The sequence below is a fragment of the Leptopilina boulardi genome, unplaced genomic scaffold, assembly GCF_019393585.1.
Source record: "Leptopilina boulardi isolate dan_hultmark-lab unplaced genomic scaffold, ZJU_Lbou_2.1 LbouV2_126, whole genome shotgun sequence".
In the NCBI taxonomy this organism is placed as follows: Eukaryota; Metazoa; Arthropoda; class Insecta; order Hymenoptera; family Figitidae; genus Leptopilina; species Leptopilina boulardi.
Genome location: NW_026137670.1, coordinates 1,302,562 through 1,330,042, shown reverse-complemented (window position 1 = coordinate 1,330,042; position 27,481 = coordinate 1,302,562). Strand labels below are relative to the sequence as shown.

General features: G+C 28.2%; 1 protein-coding gene and 1 long non-coding RNA gene across 12 annotated transcripts in view; one reads left to right on the top strand and one right to left on the bottom strand.

Moving 5' to 3' along the window:
* LOC127291197 (latrophilin Cirl-like) overlaps positions 1-27,481 on the top strand; it is a 332,370-nt gene that overhangs the window by 80,870 nt on the left and 224,019 nt on the right. For 3 of the 11 annotated variants that reach the window (XM_051320149.1, XM_051320158.1, XM_051320150.1), the window contains one exon: positions 8,592-8,642. The gene's annotated coding sequence lies outside the window, so the exon portion shown is untranslated. Of the gene's footprint in view, positions 1-8,591; positions 8,643-17,100; positions 17,906-27,481 lie in introns of those variants that run through there. The other 8 variants (XM_051320157.1, XM_051320153.1, XM_051320159.1 and 5 more) reach the window with 5 other exon arrangements.
* Positions 8,505-27,481, bottom strand: part of LOC127291210 (uncharacterized) — a 248,864-nt gene continuing 229,887 nt past the window's right edge. The window contains exon 8 of the long non-coding RNA XR_007844557.1: positions 8,505-8,628. This is a non-coding gene — a long non-coding RNA (uncharacterized LOC127291210). The remainder of the gene's footprint in view (positions 8,629-27,481) is intronic.

Genomic DNA, 27,481 nt, shown 5'->3' with positions numbered 1-27,481 from the left:
AGAGGAATGCTCTAGAATAGTCCTTTTGTTTTGATCCTCTTGAAATTGGAGGAAAATAGTCTCATTTAAAGAATAATACTCTTGTTTTAAGAATAAAATTCAAGAGGATTCTGTAAGAGGAATTTTCCTCTGAATACAAGAATATTTTTTTTTCGGTGTAGGTCAAAAATTGTGTCGGACGGTGTAATATAATAATATAATTATAGCTTAATAATATTATTTTCATAAAGAAAGTATCAATGAATGAAGGAGGAAAGTGTTAATAAGATGATAGATATATATTTATAGTAAAAGTGTTACTTTCATTGGTAATTATCGAAATATTATCGAAGGCTTCTAACGAGAATAATCCCAGGGAGAATGCTTATCCAATATTGGATCCAAGTATCGAAGGGTTTAATGGAACACACACGATGTCTCTCGATGTATATGTATATATATATATACCTAAACGATCTACTAGCCCACAATTCACGGCAAGCGTTCACCAGGACGTTTACAATAAAGCTGTGCGCGCTTGAATAAGGGAGAGAGAGAGAGAGAGAGAGAGAGAGAGAGAGAGGCTTAGTTTGCGTGTGCGGGCTATTCGACTCGATTTCTATTACTAAATCAGCCGCGCACTCTGCGTGGCACAGATAACGCAGACGTCTATAATGCTTTTCGACGATGAGGCTTAATTAAGTATATATTAATTAAAATCCGCGTCTCCGTCCTCTCCTCGGATATTACTAATACTATATCTATATATACACGTTCCTCTCCCCCCTCCCCCACTCTTTCCGCGCTACGTCATTTCCGACCAACGAGAAGCCCATTTCTCGCTACATATTTGCGAAGATTAAATTTCGTCGACGCTCGGAACCTCATTAATGGTGAATCGATGTAACCTTAACTGATTTCAACTTGCAAAACTTACCATCGAGTTTTCCTTCTTTGTTCCGATATTGACTAGATATACCAAAACTTAAGTGCTCCTATATATATATATTTATAGTTCATTCACCCTTGCCAAAAGCTTTATTTACCTTAACTCTTTTATATTTTTAACGATTTTACTATTGTCTATTTATTTTCATTTACTGAAAATTTATTTTTACTAATTAAACTATAGCTTTCATTAATTACATGATATTTGTTTTAAAAACAAAAAATATTGCTTCTAATAATAGTAACGCTTGCCATTGTAACGGTTGTTACGGTAACGGTTGCCATGGAAACGGTTTCTATGGTAACACTTAGTTAATTGTCAGTAGTAAATGTAATTTTTCGTCAGACAGAAAATTTTTAATTCTCATTTAATTATTAGTATTAACTGTGCGTTTCTGTTGAATTATTTTTTAATTTCTTTTTTTTGACATCAGTAGTAATAGACAGTTATAGCCAGACAAAATCTATTATTGTTTTGTAGTAGTAAAACCAGTTTCAGCTAGACAATAATTTTTTGTTTAATTTAGTAGCAGTAGTAGCAGTGAGTTATAGCCAGACAAAATATTTTGAACTTTTTTTAATTAGTAGTAAAAACCAGTTTAAGTCAGACAATAATTTTTTTCAATTTAAGTAGCATTAGTAGTCAGTAAGTAATAGTCAGACAAAATATTTTTAACTTTTTTAAATTAGTAGTAAAAGTCATTTTAAGTCAGACAATATTTTATTCTACACTGAAAAAAAAATTTATTTGATTCAAATACTCGATTACTTGACTATTATCAAATAAATATTTATTTGTATTAAATAATTATTATTTGAGTCAATTAAATGGTATTTGTTTCAAGTACAGAAATTATTGGTTCAAATACAATTTATTTAATTCAGATAAAAATTATTGGTTCAAATACAATTTATTTAATTCAAATAAAAATTATTTGGTTCAAATAAATATTTATTTGATAATACTCAAGTAATCGAGTATTTGAATCAAATAAATTTTTTTTCAGTGTACTATTACTTTAAGTATCAGTAGTAACAGTAAGTTATAGTCAAGCAAAACATTTTAAAATTTTTGTAATTAGTAGTAAAATCAACTTAAAGTCAGCCATTCCTTTTTTTTAATTTGAGTAGCAATAGTGGCTGTAAGTTATAGTCAGACAAAACAATTTTGAACTTTTGTAATTAGTAGTAAAAGTAAGTTTAAGCCAGACAATACTTTTTATTTACCTAGTAATTTGAATGCCAGTAAAGTATGTTTTAGTCAGACAAAAATTTAAAAAAAAACTTATTACCTAAATAAAAAAGTTCTTAAAAATTTACAATACGAAGAAAAAAATTCTTACATAAACCAAAATTGCACTTTTACCCAGAATTTTTGAATAATTACAATTTTTTATTTTCTGTCGAAAGAAATATATATATATATATATATACATATATGTTTATTTAAATGCGAATTTCATTTTTTTTTTTTTTTTGCTTTTGTTTATATAAATATAAAACTTGCATTGTCGTTTTGAAAAGTTTACATATAGTGAATACTTTATACATCAACATGAAAGACTGTTGGGTAAGTGACATTTCATGTCTGGTGCTATTCAACGACTGAAGCTAGTGATATGTAGATTGTAAATAAAGTCCTTCTCAGAAGCCTTTTTGTATACTTCAGATAAGAGCACATAAAGAAGTCGACGGAATGTGAAATGTATGATCTAACATTTATTATTTCTGCCAGCGCGTACACTCATTAGTATCATCTGAATCACAAAATCTATTCTGAGATTGAAGAAATAATATTCGTGTGTGGTCCAAAAAATTATGATTTTTTTTTTTTTTTTTGCTTTTCATCGAGAGAACATTAATGATGATGAATTAATTATATATATGAATTAGCTCTATAAGCAAAAAATTCAGTTGATACTTCTTTCTTAACAAAAATAAGTCAATTTTTGAACCAAACTGGATTTTTTTTTAAATAGCAAAATTTATTAAAGTAAATAAAGTAATTTATAATCAAATTTAGTGAAAAAAAAATTTACTTTTGGAATATGGTAATTTAAAAAAAAAAAAATTTCGGTACTCTGATTATTTGTAAATTGAACAATGTATAAGCAATCGAAATTCTCGTGCTTCCTGACCGTAAAATAAATATGTGATATAGTGTCTCTCTCTTTCTCTCACACAATGATCTAAAAATAGATTTGCCAAATATGGAGATGACAGAGAAGACTGGTGACGTTCCATTAATTGTTGGTTGTAGCGATTTGTCGTTATCGGGCGAATCATCTTGGACAAGCAAAGTCAATGACGTCCTTCTTTGAAGGTGATCATCATACCTGTGTAGATGATAGATACATATATATATATATATATATATATAATATAACGTTCCAAGTCCTCTAAGAGCTATCGATCGAATATTATATGCCTCTGACTCTTCATTGGGGGATAATGACTTGTCGTTGATAAAAATAGAAAGTGGAATTCAGTCATAATAGAGTTCACTAGCTTAAATAAATATGTAAATACTAGGTAGTTGCGTTCTTGTCATTGCAATTCACAACTACTCATTTTTCTTTTTCCCCAGAAGCCACTTATTTCACTTTTATGCAGAATACACTATTAGAATATAATTTTATGACTTGAGTACAATTCTTTTTTATTTTCTCTTCTTCTTTTTTTTTAGAAAAAAAACAAGTTTACGCTTATAATTGCTCATTAAGTGTCTTTTTTAAAAGGTTTTTTTTCTTTTCTTCTAAAAATAATTTACAATTACAAACAAAAATTGTATTTTTTTTCTGTGACTATTGAAATTTTTTTCGAATTTAAACTATTGTTATTAAATTAATTTAATTTTTTAAATTGAAATTTTACTGTGATATAATAATTTAATAGAAAAATGTTGGAAATTTTATGAAAGAGATGGAATATATATATATATATATATTATTTCATTGTTGTTTGTCTTTTCTAAAATATAACTTGAAGATTTGTTGAAAGATATATTTAATATTTCAACTGGTGCAGTGGCTGCATCTTAAATCCTATTTTGCGTTAAAATTTCAATCCGTAAATCATGTATCGTCTTTTCCTTCCTTATATGCATCGTTGCCAGCGAAAAGCCCAGAGAGCTTTTCCATGCTTCAGTATGAATCACTATTTCAGCTTAGCAGAAAGCATATCACGTCAGTAAATATTTTTATAAGTTATCTTTAAATGTTTTCCAAAAATGATAAATAAAATATATTTTGTCTTTCCAAATTGCTGATTAGATAAATTTTTAAATAATTAAGTTCATAAATAAATTTATAAAAAAAAAAAATTAAAAATAAATAAATTCACAGATTTATAAAACAACTGTAATCTACAGATATTTATATATAATTGGAACAGAATATAAAACCTGGTTATTTTTGAATTTCACATACTTGAAATCTCATTTCATATAATTTATTTTCAAAAAAAAAAGAGTAATAAAAAAATTTCAGTTATTTCTAATTAAACGGTAATAAAAAAATCACGAGATGACGATCATAAAGGCGACCTAATTATCAAACTCGGCCTATGATATTTGATATTAAACCAGTTTTATAATCGGGACAAATTTACCAGTAAATATTTCTCAAAAGATCATGATGATGATGATGATGATGATGATTATTAAGTGCAGCGAAAAAAACATTGCAAAATGCTCTTTAACAGACATTTTCTTCTTTTGTTAATTATATTGCAAGCTCGTTTTGTCAGTTTCAAAATGCTTCATTCAGTTTGAAATGGCGTCGTGAATGTACCTTCTTAATGATCTTATACTACTGATAATTTATGAGTGAAGCAAAATAGACCTTTTAATATGACTGCGTTACATTCCACTGATAAGAATATATATACACATATATGCGGGTCAATGTGTTTCCAAGGCGAAAGGCGAGTTTTATATCAAAAAAAAAAAAAAAAAAAAAAAGAAAGAGAAAAGAATAATTCTACCTTTCACATCTGAATAAAGTTGTAATTACCTTACCCATAAATAATCTCAACCAATTCTTTAATACAGATTAAGGTCACAGATGAACAATGTCTCATTATTGCTTTTAGAATAAATACCATATTAAAAGTGTGAAAGTAACTTTTACTCTTTTTTTTAATCACATGTTGATAAAAAGGTAATAATTATCCACCCAAAAAAAAAACTCCAATCGATATTTCAGAAACGTTTCTAGAAACTAAAATTTAATTATCAGTTAAGTGATTAATAACTAAAAAAGAAATTATTCAGCTTATGAAAAAAAAGAGGATAATATCTTTGTTTCACTTTCTATAATCATCTTTCTTTAATATCCAAATGTTTAAATTTAGAACCAAAAAAAAAAAATTCGAAATACAAGTCATATTTTTATTAGAAAGAAATTATAAATAAATTTTAACACGAACAAGAATAAAGAAAAAAATTTCAAACCTTAGTCGATAATAATGACGTGTGCAATTAATGATATAAGCGTGAATTGCAATTTTCAAGGTCTATATATATTAAGTGTTGTTAGAAGTGTCAGAGTCATATAAATGAACTTCTAAATAAGTGAAAAAGAGATTCATCAAAGCAACAACCTGCAAAAATCGAAATTCGAAAAATTAACTACATCAGAAATTTAGAGCCCTAATTCTTATTTAGTCTAATCTTCAATTTGATCTAATTATTATTTAGCATGAACTTCAGTTGTCCCTAATTCTTATTTGGCCTAAACTTCAATTGAACTAATTCGTATTTAGCCTAAACTTCAATTTACCTAATTCGTATTTGATCTAAACTTTAATTTGATCTAATTATTATTTAGCATGAAATTCAGTTGCCCCTAATTCTTATTTGGCCTAAACTTCAATTGACCTAATTCGTATTTAGCCTAAACTTCAATTTACCTAATTCGTATTTGATCTAAACTTCCATTTGATCTACTTATTATTTAGCCTAAACTTCAACTGTTCTAATTCGTGTATGGCCTAAACTTCAATTGCCCTAATTCTTATTTGGCCTAAACTTCAACTATTCTAATTTGTATTTGGCCTAAACTTCAATTGACCTAATTCGCATTTGACCTAAACTTCAGTTTTATCTAATTATTATTTAGCCTAAACTTCAATCGTTCTAATTCGTATATGGCCTAAGCTTCAATTGACCTAATTCGCATTTAGCCTAAACTTCAATTGCCCTAATTCCTATTTGGCCTAAACTTTAAGTGACCTAATTGGTATTTGGCCTAAACTTCAATTGTTCTAATTGGTATTTGGCCTAAACTTCAATTTACCTAATTCGTATTTGATCTAAACTTCCATTTGATCTACTTATTATTTAGCCTAAACTTCAACTGTTCTAATTGGTATTTGGCCTAAACTTTAATTGCCCTAATTCGTATTTGGCGTAAACTTCAATTGACCTAATTGGTATTTGGCCTAAACTTCAATTGTTCTAATTGGTATTTGGCCTAAACTTTAATTGCCCTAATTCGTATTTGGCGTAAACTTCAATTGACCTAATTGGTATTTGGCCTAAACTTCAATTGTTCTAATTGGTATTTGGCCTAAACTTCAATTGCCCTAATTCGTATTTGGCGTAAACTTCAATTGACCTAATTGGTATTTGGCCTTAACTGCAATTGTTCTAATTGGTATTTGGCCTAAACTTCAATTGCCCTAATTCGTATTTGGGCTAAACTTCAATTGACCTAATTGGTATTTGGCCTAAACTTCGATTGTTCTAATTCGTATTTGGCCTAAACTTCAATTATCCTAATTCGTATTTGGCCTAAAATTCATTTAACATAATTCGTATTTGATCTAAAAGGTTTCAAAAAGGATCAAATAAGAATAAATTCAAATTACAATTGTGTTTAACAAATTTCACTCACGAATAATAATTACACTGAATATGAATTCGGCCAAATTAATCAGGTTTCTGAATTAGGTCAAATAAATATATTTTAAAAGACAGAAATTGGTTTAATGAGAACAATTGAATTAAGGTAAAATAATTATTTTTGAATTATTACATATGCGATTTGAAATTTTCTTAAAGTTTAAAAATTCATGAACTTTGAAAAAAAAAAATAAAATTGTTGGCGAAAAATTTTTTGGTAGTGATGCGACAAAGGTTATATAAATGCGTCCAGCTGGCTGATAATAATGGAAGGGAGTAGAAGGTATTTTCTGAGTGAACAAGAAACAAACAGTTAAAAGTACGTGGGCCCCTCATTAAGTTGGCACTACGATTGGGTCGTTCCCCTTGATTCTTTTTTGGAATCTCGAACATGAGGGAGGCATTTTCAAAAGAGGGGTGGTTGGGGGGAGAGAGGGGGGGCCTTATGTCCCTTTCGCGGCCATTATCTCCACTTTATTTCTACAATTCTCTATAAACAGTTAAGATGTTATATTTACTATATATAAAATGAATTCGTTTGTCATAAAATTTTGATATTTTATAATTTAATTTATCCAGTTTAAAAAAAATTTTTTTTTGTAATATATTTAAAAAATTTTTTTGTACTATAAATATATATATTTTGTATTTCATTAAATATATACCTATATAGGAGATTATATTTTATCCGCATATTTTAAAAAAATAGTTTAATGAAACTTTATATATATTTTATTTTTAATTAAAAAAGTAGTTTTATAACGTTTTTTTTTATGTAACTTTGTGATATGCTTCTAATATAGAAATTTTCATTTTGTATTTTTAGTAACGATTTAAAAAAAAAAAAAAAAAAAAAAAAAAAAATGGAAAACTTCTATTCATAAATGAGATGCATCAGAAGCAAAAGATTTGGAAAATAATGATGCATGTTTATATGATAAGGTAGTATGTATGCATCTGAGTTGAATAGGAACAGTAGATATATATGTATATAGATCATTCTAAGGAAAACGGCCGATAATGAGATTATCGATATACAGAAGGGATTGCGGAAATCCCTCGGATGCAAAATCTTGTATTAAGAGCTTGTACTGTACATATATATATATATATATAGATATCCCTAATACCTGTAACGACATTTCAACTCAAAACCACTGAATCGCTAATCCACGATTATGTGTAAATGTGGTGCCTGTGAGAAGTACCTTCGTAAATGAAATGTTTGAATCGTTATACAGTTATAACAAGTATCGAGGTCGCGAAATTAATAGTCAACTTGAGAAAAATATAAAAGGTGTCAACGAACTTGTTACATATACAGAAATTTTTTTTTAAATTTTTTATCGCTTTAATAACTCATTAAAATTTTAGGGAAAAAAATTTACCTGGAAGAACGAAAGATTTTACTAGAATAGTTAAAGATTTAACTGAATCAATTAAAACTTTTGCAAGATAAATCTTTTTTCCATGTATACCATTAATTTTAATTATCATATACATGAAGTACAATTAATTAAAATGATTCGTAATAATTTTTAAAATTTGGAATTATTTTGCAAATAATATAAAATACATGTTTTTAAAATAAAAAATGTTTATACAAATATAAATTTAAAAAGTTTTATAAATATTACATAAATATTTAGACACGAACAAATTTAATTAATAAATATATATAAAATAATAATAAAAAATTTTTGTGAAATGTTTCGTATTGCAAAAAAAATAATCAATGTTTTGTTTTTTTTATGTTCAGCAGATTACCCGTGGGAAGTGAAGCAAGTGTACGGCATCTGAAAACATACACGTGAGTAAAATTAATTATTATTTTAATTATTTTTCAATTATCTTTTTGGAGATTTCTAATACATATATATATATATATATATATAAAGAGAGAGAAAGAGAGAGCGATAGAAAATAGAGTCAAATTTCATTTTATTTTCATTAGCGAAATCTGCTAATTAGCAGAGAAATATAAACGAGTTTTTGTTCATTATAACAATGATATTAATTAACTATCAATGTTAATTATTAATTTAACATTGTATTTGGAAAGAAAGAAAAATTTTATTTACAAATTTTTCTTTTTGGAAATTGAAATTTTTTATTAAAACTAATTACCCTGCGTGACACTTGCAAATTTATGAAAACTTACGATCCGAGAAGGTTATTTCAGAAACATATGTGGTTTAATATCAACTATATACATATATGAGAAGAACAATAATTCACCTTCCTATTTATTATATATAATATACAATGAATAGGAAATTACATGATACATCTCATGTCAAAATGTCTCAATTCGTTACCTATATGAAATCTGACTCTTACAGTTTCTTAATATACTTATTACTCTCAACAATAGCGAGATAAATATTTTTCACATAATTTTTATTTAAAATATTTTTTCACGTTAACAATAATAATTAACAATGATAGTACTCTCTAAATCTGAATCAGTAGAAATTTTACTAATTCAATCAGTACTTTTCATTTTAACTGAAGTTTCAGTTATTTTTTGAAAACTAATATGGCAATTAGTAGATTTCTACTGCTAACACTGTAAAAAGAAGGTACTAAAATAGTACCAATTTTAGGTATTAAAATAGAACCAAAAGGCAATTTAGTATACCTAAAGTTGGTATTAAATTAATACCTCTCGTTTTACAGTGAATCAGTGAAATATGACTGATTCAGATTTAGAGAGTACAAGAATGTTAAAATGTCACAATGAATTTAATAGAAATTAATCTTGATTGAATATCAAACAAGATCAGAAAGGTATATAGAATATATGAGGCAATAAAAATAATAATTATCTATACTGTTCTAAACCGGATCGATGACAGAAGCGTGACCATTGTAATAATATTCTGTTCTAACATGTAGTTTCAATATGTAGAGGAAACATGAAACAATTTGTGGTTGATGGGGTCAAATGGAATGTTATCCTCTACCAAGTCTAGGTCATCGACACCCCTTCCCCCCACCCCACCCCTCCATCAACTATAGAGCATCCTTGGAATGTCCGTTAGTGTATTAATCCCATTACCACAGGATGCAAATTAATGTCAAATTAATCAATATATACAGAAATTACATATATGCCATATAATCTTGTCTTATATAATAATAATAATAATAATAATGATTTTTCATTATTTATTTAGAAAAAATACATCCACTTGGAAATATAATTGCCTCGTTACTGAGATTGTAGAATAGTTTAGGAATAATTTTCACTATAATTACGAAATTATACTAAGGTACCTTAAATTAAATTTAAAAATTCAGTACAAATAACTAGAGAAAATTTTAAACACTCACTGAAAAAATTGTATGGTCCGAGCAATCAAATGTTCGGTTAGTACAACCAAACTTTGGTTAGGCTAATCAAACAATTCGGTTGGCACAACCAAAGTTTGGTTGTACTGACCAAACATTTTTTTCAGTGCTATTAAACTTAGACAGAAATTTTTTTCAATTAATTTATTTTAGGGTTTCGCGGCTTAGGCCCGAAAGCCTTATAGTTTGGTGTCCGTCCGTCCATTGTACACTCGTATGGTTGCCATGGTAACAGTTACCATAGCAACCGTTTCTATGGCAAGCTTTACTAAGGATTTTCTTTCCTTAGCAACGGTTGCTAAGGATTTTTTTCCTTAGCATCCTTTTGATACTTAATGCCATAACGATTCTGAATGTTTAAATTAATTAGAAAAAAATTTTTAATCTGGATGGAAACGAACCACGAACGCACAACCTAAGCTAACACCCAAGCGCTTAACGATCACAGCTACTGCGAACTTGAGAATTTTCTATCGATTTACCTCGTTACTAAAATTGTAAATTAGTTTAGGAATAATTTTCACTATAATTAGGTAGGAAATTACACTAAGGAATCTTATATAAAATTTATAAAATCAGTACAAATAGCAAAAAAAAATTTTTAACCACTTTAGAAAGATTTTTTTGTCAATACATTTAATTTCGTGGTTTTTGAATGTTTATTACAGTTAGAAGATGTTATTTTACCATGTCGCGAATATTTTGCATGGTATTACAAAATATGTATAATGATATACGTTTCGTGAAATGCTATTGATGATTCTTTGTGTGTGTGTATGTGTGTTGGATTATCGTGGCTCGATCGAGAACAAGAATGGTACCGTTGATTGTTGAGGTTAGAAAAACTATTCAAGGTCGTCTGGTTGACCGCGTTCCGTAGCATGGTGGTCCAAACCGAAGAAGCATGTTTCACTGGTCCAGTGTGCGGTTCTTTTGCGCGAGTAAAGTTTTTTTTTTTTCTTTTTTTTTAAATTTATGACCCCATGCAAGAGGGCATTTGGAATATCGTCGGTTATAAAAATGTATATACAATGATCTTATCTATACCATAACAAGTTTCTAATGTTCAATATGCATTTATTGTTAGAAAAAAAAAAATTATTTCCCCACATACAAAAAAATTTCAAATTAACAATAGTTTTTAAAAAAAATGCTCTTTTTTTAAAAAATTTTTGTTTCAGTATGGGAAATATATTTTGTTTTTAGAAGAGGTTTGAAAAAAATGCTCTTTTTTAAAAATTTTGTTTTAGTATGGGAAATATATTTTGTTTTTAGAAGAGGTTTGAAAAAAAAAAATTTATCTAGCAATTTTTGCTGAAGATAATATGTCTTTGTATAAATTTTGGTTCAGTGAGCTCTTTTTTCCACCTCAACAACGATAACAAACTTTCTACACGATTTCGAGAGGATATTAATTTCAACCGGGGAAACTATATAGCATTTTGAAATCCTTCTCTTGTTATCCGTATGATCATTATAATGAAGTGAATTCGAGCACATTACAATTCTGACAAAGACTTCTCTTTTCCGTGTCTCTCTAGGGGGTTTTCCTGTTTTTTTTTTTTCGGAAAAAGTTTCAAAATACCCATATCAGAGCGAAATTGTTATATTATTCATTTCCATTTTTTTTCTGTTACTGTACGCGGCAGATACGATTGACGTTTTAAAAATCTCTTTTGAATTTTGTTCCGAGTTTTTCTCTATCGCTTTTTTTTTTTTATTGGCGAGAAATATTCGCGCCAAAGATTCACGATCGTCGAGCGCGCATGATGTCGAAGAAGTCGTTAATGTCAACCGAGTTATGCCCTTGCCATCTGCGGACGACTACCGGTTCTCTTCTATATCGTGCGGAAATGGCATATAGACTGCTCTCTTCTTATATGGGATCCTCCTCCATTGACGATCTTTGTCGTTTAAGGAGCCATTTTTTATCGACAATGAATTTTCCTTCCGTGATGACCAACACACACACAAAATCGTCGGCTTCTCGATTTTCAAACGACAATCCTAAACGTCGCGCCATGCACTTATATATATATACTCAATATGCGCCAATAAATGGCACATTTCTTATTCCTATTCCGCGTGATATATGGATGCACTTTTTTTTTATCAAGACTCAGTTTTCTTGTACTCGAAATCTTTTTTTTGTCGCACAAATGAAATTTTTTTCTGTTTTGTATTTTAAAAGAAATGAAATTTATTTAAATTGAGTAAATATTTTTTTTAGCTCAGCATATAACGTATAGTAAACACTCGATGGTAGTTTAAATTTTTCTTTGTATTTAATACAATGATATAATTACATTTATTGCACAAAGAGAATAGTATTTTTGGATTCAAATATTTTATATATTTAATTCAAACTTATTTTACGCTTTGTTATAAAGATAAATGCATATATTTGAATTTGTTTCAAACATATGTAAAACAATTCTGTTTTAATACAACTAAAATTTAATATATTTTATAAATTAAAATTAATTAATAATTCATTAAAACTCGTAGATATAAAGTTATATATATTATTAAGGGAAATTTTTTGAATAATTATAAACTTTATTATAATTTGTAGTAAATTTCCTATATATGTTTTTAACAAAAGTCTATAATATTTTCCATAAAGTGAAAATTATTTTTTGAACACATTTTCCTTTTATAAAATTTTGATTTTATTTAATAAATTTTATAAATTTCATTATTGCAATTATTGCTATATTATATAGTCCCACTTGGAAAGATTCCCGGGAAAGTGCCCTCTGGAGGTTCTATCAGAATTCCGCCGGAACTTCCAACGTAATTCCGTCGGAATTCCATCGGAGTTCCAAAGAATTTCCGACGGAATTCCGATTAATTTTTTTCAAAAATTTTTGAGTCCTAATCCCTTCGGAATTCCATCAGAATTCCGTCGGAATCTCATCGGAAATTCTTTGGAACTCCGATGGAATTACGTTGGAAGTTCCGGCGGAATTCTGATAGAACCTCCAGGGGTCACTTTCCGGGGAATCTTTCCAAGTGGGAGAATATTTTTTTCGTTACCTAAAAATAAACTTAATAGTTGAAATAGTTGTAAAAAGGGAAAATCCAAGTTTTTAAACAATGTCACGTTCTGAAAACAGATTTTAAAAGAATATGAAGCACTTTAAACAGTATGTATATAGAAACTTTAGAATCGTCTCTCTAAAAATCTTTAAAACTCACAAAGGTTGCAAAGTTCTTATGGTTGTAAAAAGTTTATTAACTGTAACATATACATGTAAAGTACTGAAAATATATATATACAAAAAAATACACACATATAATTCATTGCACTCAGTAGTAATAATAATTAAATTTGACTAACTTAGCAGAATTTTTTTGTCAATTCCATGAAATTCTCAACTATTTTTTTTTTTTTAATACAATGAAGAAATATCCGCTTTCGCTTTTTTTTTTTTTGAACTGAAAAATCCTCTTTAGCTTCTTAAGCATATTCTTATGGAAACAAGTTCTCGCGCTCACACTGACGTAAGACCATTGCAAAATGTAGTTTGCCAGAAATGGCTAACGACGTCAAAATATTATTGAAGGAGACAGCAAATTGCATCGTTTTTATAATGGAAGAAGACATTTCAAAATGAGAATGTCGCAAAGACAGGGAAAAAGTGGAACATTTTAATATTTCATCAAAATACTGTTTTTTTTTTCTTCTTTTTTTTTTTTTTTTGAGCATGCAAATGAGAAAAATGTCATTTCTTAAAAACTATTTTTACTAACTTTATTACACCTGTTGAATATATCCCTGTATTTTCACATTTATATTTTGTGAAAAAAAAAGAAATAAGATAAGACACTTATTTTGTTAATGGTATAAAACGATTTACAAATTTTATGAGAAGGATAAATTTAATTAAATAACATTCCTGTATTCATTACAAGCTGCTATAAGGTCATTAGAGAGAATGAGAGAGAGAGAGGGAGAGAAAGATCTCTTTCAGCTATTTTAATCAAGGATGTCTATCAGACTCGTTTCAATTTTTTTTTTTTTTTTTGTTTCTCGAAATGAGTCAACACAATGCTGTTTCACTTTGGAATATATATTATAAATTAGCCTTCCTTGGAATTTAGTTTCACCGCCCACCGGAAAGATGCAAAGCCTCAAGAATTTAAGCAATGATGCTGGCTGTCAGTTGTGGTCAAAACATTAAATTTATAATATTACTTTTGGTTTTCTTATGTCTTTCTCTCACCTTTTTTTTGTGATAACTATTTTGGCATATTTTAATCATTCTAAGAATTTTCAATACATTGCATTTTTTTTCAAAGGTCACAATTCTTTCGAAAAGAATCGTTCACCTTTTTTTATTTTTAACTATTTTGGCATATTTTTGAAGAATTTTTTAATACATTTATTATTATTAGTATTATTTTACAATATATTTTTTTTCGAAGGTCAACATTTTGAAAGTAGAATAAAAAAATTTTATAAAATGAATTTTACGCAGAAAATTGAAAATATTCATAAAAGAAAAAAAAAATTGCATAAACATTCTATTTACTTGTTTACCTTCTATGTAATATGCGAAGAGGATATAAAATGACAGGTTTGATGATTATATTAGTGAACGCATTCATTATAATATGTAACTGTAATGGGTGAAAATAATCACACTATACGGCGCACCATTGAAAATATATACCTCACGTTATATATATATATTTATATATATATATAGTATATTCGATATGACGTGCATCTCAAAAAATACACTGTGCACCTGTCAAAAAAACCATAATTAAATGCAATTGAGGGAAGAATAAATGTTTAAAATTTTATATATTCCACAAGCCGATTTCTTTAAAATAAAAGTTAAAAGTAATATACACTTATTTCAATTTTGTATGGTCATTTTTTTTTCCTTTACGTACATGAAAAAAAAAACTTTCAAAGTACGGCAATTTTCTGTTATATATATACATATATATAATATACGTAGCAAATTAAAGGGTGGCATGGCATAAAGGCATAAGCCACATTCTCGCGCGAGAAAGGAATTATTAGTGTAAAAAAGAAGAAAAAAAAAGAAATATATTGAAAATTAAAATTTAACTGACGATCAATTCCTTAAACGATCATTAATGATTTTTTTTTACATATATTCAATTTTTATAATTACAGTTTTTATTTTCAGTATTATAATAAATATGTGCAGGATAATTTACATTAATTACAATTATTTTCTAATTACAATTATTTTTTTTAATTGAAAAAGTGTCAATGATTTTAAATTACCAAGAATTTTATATATATATATATATATATATATATATATATATGTGTGTGGATAATTGTTTGTAAGTGCTGGTAATTAAAACTATAGCCAACTATTACAACCATATGCATGAATTTCAAGTACCCGTATAATTGAAAATACTTATTATTATTGGTAACAATCATTGTTCAGAACTGTTATTAATTGTAACCACTTTTGTTTGTAACTGACATTAATGAACATTTTCATTACTTTCAACTATTGACGAGTGTAACCATTTGTCATTCGCTAAAAAAATGTCTAGAATTTTTTGAATTTTATATATTGAGTACAATCAACACTTTAGAAATATTGCAATGAAAGTTTAAGCAATTATTTTTAAGCTTTGAAAACTGAAAGTTGCATTCGAATAAAAAAAATTACTGGGAAGCGATTTAGCTATAGCTAAATATATACTTAAATTAAAGAATTGTTTCTTATTAGAAACTTAATTAGATATATAAAAAAAGATGTATTTTATTTAATATTTTTTTAAAAATGTCGAAAAACTTGCATTTTATTGAAATAATTCGAAAAAAGGCGGAAAAAGTCGTTTAATTCGAGGCGGATTAATGTTGGAAGTGGATGGTGAAAGTGGAATGGTAGGTGTGGAACAATGAAAATGGAATGGTAGAAATAGATGGTAAAAATGGAAAAGTGTAAGTGAAATGAAGAAAGTGGAATCACAGAAATAGGTAGTGGAAGTGGAATGGTAAAAGTGGATGATGAAAGTGGAAGTGGAATGGTAGAAATAGGTAGTTGAAGTAGAATGGTAGGTGTGGAACAATGAAAATGGAATGGTAGAAATAGATGGTAAAAATGGAAAAGTGTAAGTGAAATGAAAAAAGTGGATGATGAAAGTGGAATCGTAGAAATGGGTAGTGGAACTGGAATGGTAGAAGTGGATGATGAAAGTGGAAGTGGAATGATAGGTGTGGAACAATGAAAATGGAAGTGGAATGGTAGGTATGGAACAATGAAAATGGAATGGTAGAAATAGATGGTGAAAATGGAAAAGTGTAAGTGAAATGAAGAAAGTGGAATCGTGGAAATAGGTAGTGGAAGTGGAATGTTAGAAATGGGAAGTGGAATGGTAGGTGTGGAACAATGAAAATGGAATGTTTGAAATAGATGTAAAAGTGGAATAATGAAAATGGAAAAGTATAAGTGAAATGAAGAAAGTGGATGATGAAAGTGGAATCGTAGAAATGGGTAGTGGAAGTGGAGTGGAAAAAGTGGATGATGAAAGTGGAAGTGAAATTTCCCACGAAAAATTTGGATAAGGGAGAGAGAAATTAAAACATAATTACAATTTAGTTTTCTAAAATCTTTCCTATTTCAAAAAGCAAACGTTTATAGTAAAATTTAAAAAAAAATTCTACTAATTATCATAAGGGACAATATTTAAAAAATTTTTAAACAATTGAAAACAAGTTGTCGACATTGACAACTATAAAGAAAAGCATCGGAAGTTACCGCCTAGCGGTTACCATAGAAGAGAGCAAGAGTATACCGAGATCTCCGAGAACTCCTTCAGTCGCCTTCGAAACAGTCGAGTGGTGGTGGTGGGGGGATGGCTAAGGGTGCAATCCACATGGAAGGGATAGTGCACTGTTGGAGTCGATGCAAGGGCGAGAGAGATAAATGGACAGCAAGGGAGAGAGTGCGAGAGAGAGAGAAAGAGAAAAGGGCACAATAGTGGGAGAGAGTGGAGCCACTGGGTTCTACGTTCTCCGAGGGGTTCTACGCTCTACAATCAAAGTGGGGGAAATCAGGTTGTCGATGGTGGGGGAGCGACGCTCTCCCGTCCCTTTCGCGAGTTAGTTTTGCCGTTGCCTCCGTTGTGAGAGGATTTGGTATCGCGTGTGTTGTCGTGTGCTCCGAAAAAATCTTTTTAAATTCCCGATTCAGTGTGTGATCATCCGCCGCTAAGCGTCGGATCAAATTTTATTTCCTTGATTCTTGATCACTTCCAAAAACTACCCCTCCCACGTTAATCCGGTGTTTAAAAAAAAAAAAGTTTATTCAATGTACACCCAATCATGCGAAAAGTGCTCCAAATGAAAAACCTTGTGTGATAATTAGTGTCGCGTGGTTAGAAAAAATTATTCCAAAAAAACTCTTCAAAGTGCAAGTCAAAATAGTGCTTCCCAATTACTGTGTTCAAAAAAATCAAGAATTTTCTCAACAAGGACTAAGTGATTTTGTTAATAAAACGGATTTATTATCAAGTCCTTGTATCGAAGTTCTTAATCCACAGTGAGTTCCTGGATTTTACACTTACTTGAAGGATATAAGTGTGATTTTTTAAGGATTGTGAAATATAGTGTGTTTTTTTGGATAAAAAAAAAAGTGTTTTAATTTGTGTCAAGTGCCGATTCCAAGCTGTACGATGGACTTGGTGTATTTCTCTGGTGTTTTTCAAATTGTAAGTACCCATTTTTTTTTGTAATAGAAACAGTGTATTAAATTAGGACTTTTTAGTAAAAGAGTGTAAAAAAAATGGTCGCTTAAAATTATCCGTCGGGTGATGAAAGAAAGGTAGAATAATGTTTGCAGATTTAAAGTTCCTTTGGACGGATTTAATTGTCCCGTACACCTTAAATCCTTGGGGCTGAAAAAGTTTTATTAGCCTTCTAAGTAATTCGGTTTTACAAGTGAAAGTTTTACAACATCCCAAATGTTTTCAGTGATTTTGGTTTGCAATTTTCTTTTTTTTTTATGGTGCAATTAAACCCAAAAAGGGAAATTCTAATCGAGTCTAATTTTGTATTTTACTTCCGTCTCTCAAATGATTGCAACGGGGACTTTTTTCGAGCCTGTTTTTATTTGTCTAATCGCATTAAAAAGCAGGACAGCGGTATAATTTGTGTTGGTTCGTGGAAAATTATATACGCAGGTATATCATTATACTCAAATAAATCATACGTCCGTTACATTTAAATGTATCATGCGTGTTTGAATATTCATGATTCCGTAGCAACACATATATATATATATTCAATTCGGATTACGAAATTCATCTAAAATAGTTAACCTAAAGTAAAATTTGCTGGTCAAAATGAATAAATTATTTTAAGCTTCTCTCTCTGTTAACACGATAATGTATTTCAATTTAAAGATTACATAGAGGAAAAATAAAACTCAATTTTTCAAAATTACAAATTTCCAACATTTAGCAATAAAAACAATGGTGAATATATTCGATTAGAAAAAAATTTATTCAAATTCATTAATGACAAATCTGAAAAGTTTTAAGAATATTGAAAGTGTGGAAAACTTCTTTTTTTCTCAAGTTTTTTTTTCAGTCAAAAAAATGATGGAACTTAAAGGATTCATTCAAATGTTATTTTTTCCTGAAAAATGATAAATGAAATTTAAAAAAAGAATATTCTATCGCGAAATAAAGTGACGTTACTAATTCTTCCTGTAAAAGACAAATTTTCCCACCAGACTGAAGAGATAGAAGCACATAAATAGAATTAAAGGAACGTAACATTCATTAATATTTCATTAGGAGATTAATTTTGTATTTAGACGGGAAAAAGGATTCACCGATGGAATATGTAGCTAAAAACATCCACTTCGAAATAGCTGTTACATTTGCTATGGTTTAGTAAAATATTTAACTAATTCTGTAAATATTTTAGCATTTTCAAGAGTAAATCGTCTTGTCCGTGTTTGAAAAATTAATATCTCTCTCGCTCTCTCTCTATTTGCAGTAGACTAAAATTTCTCTAGCGCAAATATGACAAAAATAATTTTTGAAACTCTTCCAAAAATAATTATTGAAAATTGCGTTTCAATTATTTCAAACTATTTGAACCTATTCCAAAATAATGATTGAAAAGTTGACAAAGTTTATCTAACAGCCGGAAAAATTTGTTGGAAAAACAAACATTCAAAAATTATTGGCATCTAAAATGTTTCATGAAGAATTTTCGTTGAAACATTTTCTATTGTGAAGTGACCTTTTCACGGGGGCCATGTCAGGTAGTCGAAGCACCTCTCCTTTTACATCCAAGGCTACATTGAATGATGCTAGTTAGTCCTTTTAAAAAAAAAAAATTTTGGAAATAGAGATTTTTCAAGCATTGGAATTTTTTTTCTCTCTATAGATACATATAAATGTGTTTTTTTTTTCGTGAAAGAAAAACGATTTTTCGATTTCTTTTCTATATTGAAATCTTTAACTAGAAATCAAATGACCCGAGTCTCTTTTTCTCTAGATTGCTTCTTTTTCTTCTTCTTCTTCTTACTGAGTGCCACGAATACGAAAAATAAATGAAAAAGCCATTTCGTCGTTTGGTTGGTTGCCGCGCGGCAGCAGCGAAACGAGTTTGTCTTCCAGAGCGCGTTGACTTTCTTTTTGGATCCTTGTTGCGAAGGATGCGAAGTCGTCCTGTCACACACAACGACGACGACGAAGAGAAGTGCCGTTAGGTTCGTTAACTGCGATTAGAGGCGGGCGCGCACACATTGAATTTCAAATTTTCTCTCTCTCTCTCTCTCTCTTACTCCATACGCTATCCTGATTATTCCCTCAAATTAACGAGCATTTATCAAATGTGAGAAAAAGAATTTTCAACTCGTTAGACGAGAAAAGTCTTATATTAATTTTATCTCGCAAGACCTTCATTTTATCGTAACAGCTCTATAAGCAAACAAAGTAATTAATGTGAATCGCTTAATCCAAAACGATATCAAGTACTTAGTTGAGACTGTATAAATTGTCATAAATTAGATATTAGCTTGCAATTTCTAATTTTTATATATTAATTTTTAAATACGTATAAAAAATTGTATTTTACAATAAAAATGAAGAAACATTGCAAAATTCTTTTTTTTTCGGTATTTTTCAGTCTGTTTCGAATGTAGAAAAAAAATGTCTCATGAGAATCAGTTGCAAAAGTTGATCTGCATTTTGAGTATATATTGAAATTCTTTGCTCGTCAATTTCATTTGAAATGTCTCGGGGAATTAAGCAGAGAGTGAGAGAGAGAATAGAAACGAATCTATCCAAAAGAGAAGAGATATTATCTAGGCATTATCCCTTCGATAGTGGGAGAGCGCTGTCTTTCCTGATCCCAAGTCTCAACATTAGACTATATAGGAATTCACGCTTTCAACCTGTCTCTCCCCTTGTCACTTTTTCTATGGATAAAATAATACATTTTTAAAATCCACTGACAACAATCTCGGTTTGTCTTTCGTTTCAATCAATTTTGTCTCTTTTTTTTTAGCTTTTTATAAATTTTATTTTCCGAATCTGAATCTCTAAGAATTAGTAAAAATTTTTTTTATTTGACTTATTTTACTAATTCACTGATTAAAAGTTTAAAGATATTTTTCTAAATTGTGACAGATGCATTTTTTTCTCATTTTTGACGGTTTTATTCGAGCAGTGCGTGCATATCAAAAGACTATCCACTATATATATGAACGTTTGAAGGCGACCGTAATAATAAAATTGTGTTTAAGCCGAACGTACGATGCCGATAAACTTAGTAATAGCAGAAAAATTACTGCGATTAAGGCACAGAAAACATCCAGTAACCGGCGTTTTCTCACAACACCTGCGAATTACCGCGTAATTGCAGCGCCTTCCATCCACTGGCTATTCGTTCATGGGAACTTAAGGTGGGTTCATTGTCTAACGTTGAGTACGCCGGCCTCTCTCTCTCTCTCTCTCTCTCTCTCTCTCTCATTCTCTTTCTCTCTGTCGCAAAGGCACGTAAATCTTCATATCGAATCGGAAATTAGTGCTAAACCGCGAGCTCTATCCGAACATATTTTTTTTTTTTTTTGCTCTCTTGATACTTTCAAACAATTCTCTTCTTTACACGCGAGAATGAGTCTTTTATTTTTGTATGTTACAATTTTCCCGAGAAATTAAACCCGTATTTTCTATATAATATACTCGTAGCAAGAAAAACAAAACATTTCCTCATTTTTTCGAAAAATTATATTTTTCAGAAAAATTAAAATTGCTTTTACCGTTATTTTGTGAATTTGTTGAGAAAATAACTATATATATATATATAATAGTTTAGAAACAAATTAATAATTTCCAACTAAATAGAATAATAATAATAATTTTCTCATTTTTCATTTCGAATTCCGAATAGAAAAAAAAAATGTGATTTTATATATAAATGAAATTTAATTCACCGAAATCCTCTTCAGTAGGAAAATTATGATCGGAATAATATTTGAATCGCAAAGTAGAGATTAACGGATAAATTAAATAAAAAATTATGATGATTCGAGAATGACGATGAAGAATTTTAATAATAATAATAATAATAATAATGTTTTAATCGATAATGAATAATAATAATAGTAGTAATACTCTCTAAATCTGAATTAGTAAAAATGTATACTAATTTCAATTACACACAAAAAACAAATACTGAAACCGTTAACATCTTAAAATCAAAATGCCTTAAAACTAGTGTAATTTTAATCTTAAAACTAGATTAAGTCAATTTTAGGGCTTAAAATCATACACTCAAGGCTGAAATTCAGTAAAAATGTTTCTAATGTTAACGGTTTTAGTCAAAAGTGAACTGAAAGTAAGTATTATTTTTTAGTGTGTAGTGACTCACTTTTTGCTTCTCAATTAGTAAAATTCTACTAATTATTAGTAACTTTTACTAACAATTAGTAAAATTGTAACTAATTTAGAAGCAAAAAGTGAGTCACTAATTCAAATTAGTAAACATTTTTACTAATTCAGATTTAGAGAGTAATAATAGTAGTAATTATAATAATAGTAATAATAATAGTAATAATAATAATAATAATAATAATATTAATAATAATAATAATATTAATAATAATAATAATAATGAAATTCACAATAACATTGTTGATGATTGTTTCTATAACGTGACATATAGAAGTTATAATATGCAACGAAACAAAATTACACAGTAATAATGAAAGTAAATAGAAACCAATGAATATGTAGACCATAAAGCCTATGCGTATTTCACACATGTTGAATCCTACAGCGTCCACATAGAACAAATATATATATATATATATATATATATATATATATATATATCTACACGTGTCCAATTAGAAACCTGAAGCTATTCTCAGTACTTCAACAACAAATAATTGCTACTTCGATAAATTCACAATGTCACGAGAGAGAAATTGCTTTTTGAAAAGCGCATAATATATAAAATATATATATATATATAGAGTAAAATGAAAATAATATTAAATTTTGATGAGGTAATCAAGCGCAGAGGATTAGGTTCATTCGCATTAGGTATATATATAATGTTTATTTTCTAATCAATCAAAAACAAAAGAAATCGATATTATGTGGAACGTGTGTGTCATTGAAGTTTTTTCTTTCCATTTGTTTTATGTTAAGGACGTTGATAATTTTTTTTTTTTTTTTATTCATAAGGTCAAATTCCTTCTTTATATTCTTATATAGATACGTAATATTCATCAAGGCGTTTAGTACGTTTTAAATAATTTGCAATACTTTGTAGAACATTATTTATAATATTACTTGTAATTATAGTATTTTAATTGTACTACTATTATTATAATTTTTTTTTGTTTAAAAGATTAAAAACTAAAAATGAAATTTCACCTGAACCATCTTTCAATATATATTTTGTGTTCGGTGTCCTTTGGAATTAATTGAAAAAATTTGAATTCAAAGAAAATGCGGGAAAAAATTCTTATTGCTCTTCTTTCATTCATTTTCCTCTAATGACCTTCAATTTGCGCCTCTCTCCCTCTCTGTCTCTCATATCGTTTCTAACGCTAATGAAGCTAAAAAAAAAATATATACGGAAATTTCTGCAGATTGTATAATTACACTGGAGATGAATTTTATGAGTGCAACGTTTAAATTTGAAAGAGACGTTCGCAAAGAATCTTATACGAGTCTGAAAGATGTAATTAAGATTCTTTAAACGTATATATATATACATGTGTACATACATCTTTTCATAACACGTTCTCAGACTACTCCTGTTTTTTTTTTAATTTTCTCATTTTATTTTTATACACTGTTTCAAAGTAATTTACCGCGTGTACATAATATAAGAAATCAACGATTTTTGCACAATAATATGTTTAATAACAATTAGTTTTTGTTTGAAACAAATAAAAATTTATTCAATCAAAATTTGGTTTCAAACAATTTTTTAAAAATTTAACAAAATTTTAAGCTCAGTGCACTGAATTTTTGTTTGATATTCACTTTTGAAAACCCCTTTATTTTTAGAAGAAAAAGTGACAAAAACTTTTGAAAGCGCGAATAAAAATTGAGTATAATTTTCAAAGTAATTATATCGTCGAGTAATAATATTCTTATACCTCGTAATGAACCATTTATATGATTAATAGAGGCCAGTAGTGCTCTTGGCTTTACCTTGTGTCTTTTTTCTTCTTTTTTTTTTTTTTCTTTTTTTGAAGCAAAGCCGATACGACGGCTCACGCTCCAGGTATGTATTATCATAATTGCCCGCCAATAACGGCCCATGATTGGCGCGCACTTGACGCTTTTCGACTGTTTCTTTTCGGAAGTTTAGCTCGCACACCAAGGATCGATTTGTGCCTTCAATCTCCTCTACAATTTTATTTTCTCTTTCTTCAATCTTCTTTTTTTTCCTCTTCTTCTTCTTCATTATCGTCATCTCTTTTCCTCCATCAAAGTCTTATATTCACATTTCTTTTCTTCTAATATATATGCCTTTTTTCAATATCTTCCTTTTTTTTCTCAATCGTTGGGTCTCTTTTTTTTTTTTATTTCTCGATATCTTTTTCCCCTTATGCGTAGGGTAATTTTTTATTTTAATAAAAATAAAATTAATCAAGATGGAAAAAGAATAAAAAAATCAATTCAAAATAATTGGTAGACATTTGTATTTAAAGAATTATGTAAGGAAGTTTCAATTAAAAACGGAAACTGAATTTTCATTTTAAAAAAAAAGTCTAAAAATTTGTGCAACTTTTTAATTTTGAAAACTCGAGAAGCAGGTCGACATTTTTTTGCAAAAAATAGAGGCACAAAAAAGAAAAAGAAATTCGTGACCTCTAAAACGAGAGAAAAAAAAAGGTGCTTCTCTCGAGTTTGCTTCAAGTCTCGTTGGGTCAAGTGGAGAGGAATTACGTCAAATTTTCCCAATTTTCACTAAAGTGGAAGCACCGAAAATATCTCCACATTTTTTTTTTCCTTTTTTTTGCGATGCCACGCGCGAAAAAAAAAAATATATATATATATATATAGAGAGAGAGAGGGTCTCTTCTTAAAACATGAATCATTTCCGTTTCCAGCCATTACTCCCTTCGAAACGACTCATTGATTTGACTAGTATGTCGCACAGACGAGTGCCTCGATCATGTCTCCGTCTTGTTCACATAGTCACTAGACTGGAAGTGTAATGTGATCAACGTAAATCAATACCGCGCATTTATTTTCCAAACCTTATAATATATATTAGAATAGACAAATTGAGAAGTTTGAATTTATTTTCCAGTGTTGAAAAATATGTGAGATATTTTCTATTTCAATGATTAATTATTCAAATTGAGATTTTTTTGTTCTGGTAACAATTAATTTGATGATTGTACTATTAAAGTTAGTAAAAAATTACCTAATGCTAGTTTAACTACAATTGAACAACCTACTAACTGGTACAACTACTATTAAATAACGTATACTACTAGTATAACTACTATAATATAATTTATTACCATTATAATGACTGTAAAAAAACTTCTACTATTATAATTACTATTATGGAACCAACTACTAGTATAACTACTATTAATTAACCTACTACTACTATTATAATTACCATAAAAAACGTACTACTATTATAATTACTATTGTGGAACCAACTACTAGTATAACTACTATTAATTAACCTACTACTACTATTATAATTACCATAAAGAACCTACTACTATTATAATTACTATTGTGGAACCAACTACTAGTATAATTACTATTAATTAACCTACTACTACTATTATAATTACTATTATGGAACCTACTACTAGTATAACTACTATTAATTAACCTACTACTACTATTATAATTACTATTATGGAACCTACTACTAGTATAACTACTATTAATTAACCTACTACTACTATTTTAATTACCAGAAAAAACCTACTACTAGTATAACTACTATCAGTTAAAACTACTATTAATTAACCTACTACTATTATTATAATTACTATTATGGAACCTACTACTACTATTATAATTATCAACTATTATCAGTTAACGTACTAGTACTATTATAATTATTATTAAGTAATCTACTACTACGATAATTACTATAAAAAACCTACTACTAGTATACCTACTATTAATTGCCCTAGTTATACTATTATTATTAATATAATCTATACTATTATTATGATTACTAATAATTAATAGTAATAATAGGTTACTTAACATGTTAATTAATAGTAATTATACTAGTAGTAGGTTAATTAATAGTAGCTATAATAGTAATAGTAAGTTAATTAAAAGTAGTTGTACTATTAGTAGGTTTTTTCTAGTAGTAATGCTAGTAGTAACTTTATTAATAGTAGTTATAATAGTAATAGAACGGTAATTAATAGTATTTATAGTAGTAGATTTTTATAGTAATTATACTAGTAGTAGGTATTAGTTCAGTAACCTGCCATTAATTGAGGCCATAATTATTAAAAGCTACCTTAGCCAAAACTATAATGCAATATCTTTTTTTTAAATAGAAATCAATTTTTAATATTCGAGTTAATGTTTTACTTAAATAAATTTTTTTCAAATATTTATAAACCTCTATATTCAATAATAATAATAATAATAATAATACTATAGAGGGATATTTTTTCCAGTGGCGAAAAAGAAAAATTAATTATACAAGCTCCTGTGAAATTATACATTATCAGAATCTCTTTTGTACGATCGCTTCTGCCAGAAACCTCTACAATTATTTTAATTGTATCCGAGCAATCACGAAAGATAATCAACTCTCTTTCTCCATGTTGGCGAGTCGTTTGCTTTTCTTTTTCTTTCTTCATTTTCATTTCTATCAAAAAAATTTATAGAACATCTGATGCAGCTCTTGAGTATATAGTGTAAATTTTCTTTCTATATATGTCTTTAAATATAGACATATACATATATATAAATGTTTCATGATGATTGTGAAATGGAAAATTACACTGTATACCAGACTGACTGGTCTATATAAATGAGGTTAAAAATAGTTCGTTTCTAAGCTTTGATATCGTCAAAGTCGATAACTCTATTCGTAATTGCTTTGCACTTGTTCGTCGGTGCTTGAACTCTCTAATCATTGAATTAGAAACCTTCTAATCACGACACTAATACTTGCCAACATTGTCGCAGGTATATACATTTATACCTTATTATTTAATCAATGGTATATATTTAAAATATTATAACTCATTAATAATTTTTGCAATTTTCCAAAACGTGCGATAGTTATAATTAAAGTGACATTTTTAAATTTTACATTTATAAAAAATAATTACTTTTCTATTTTTTTGATTTATTAGTCAGCTTTAATTAAACGTTTATTGGAAATATATCGCGTTTTTTTTTGTCATTCGTTATTCAGTGAGTAATTATGAAACTTGTTTATTTATTAAATCATGTATTTCCATATTTAAACTCCTTTTACTTTCAGAAAAAAAAGAAAAGTATATATTAAATTTTTATTTAAATTTAAATTAAATTTTCATTAAGTTTATGAAATTGAAGAAAATTTTTTAAAGAAGTTGATAATTTGTATTAATAATTTAAAGATATATTTTAAATATTTAAATTTCTGAGAAAAAACATGATAACATTATTATCTTTTATTTTATTATATAAATATGTGAGAAAATTACAGTGAGATATTATTTAATGTAATAATATTAAAGTTCAATACAATATCAAAGTTCGTTTGTGCAATTATTTTTAAAAATGAAAAATTAAAAATACAATAGAATA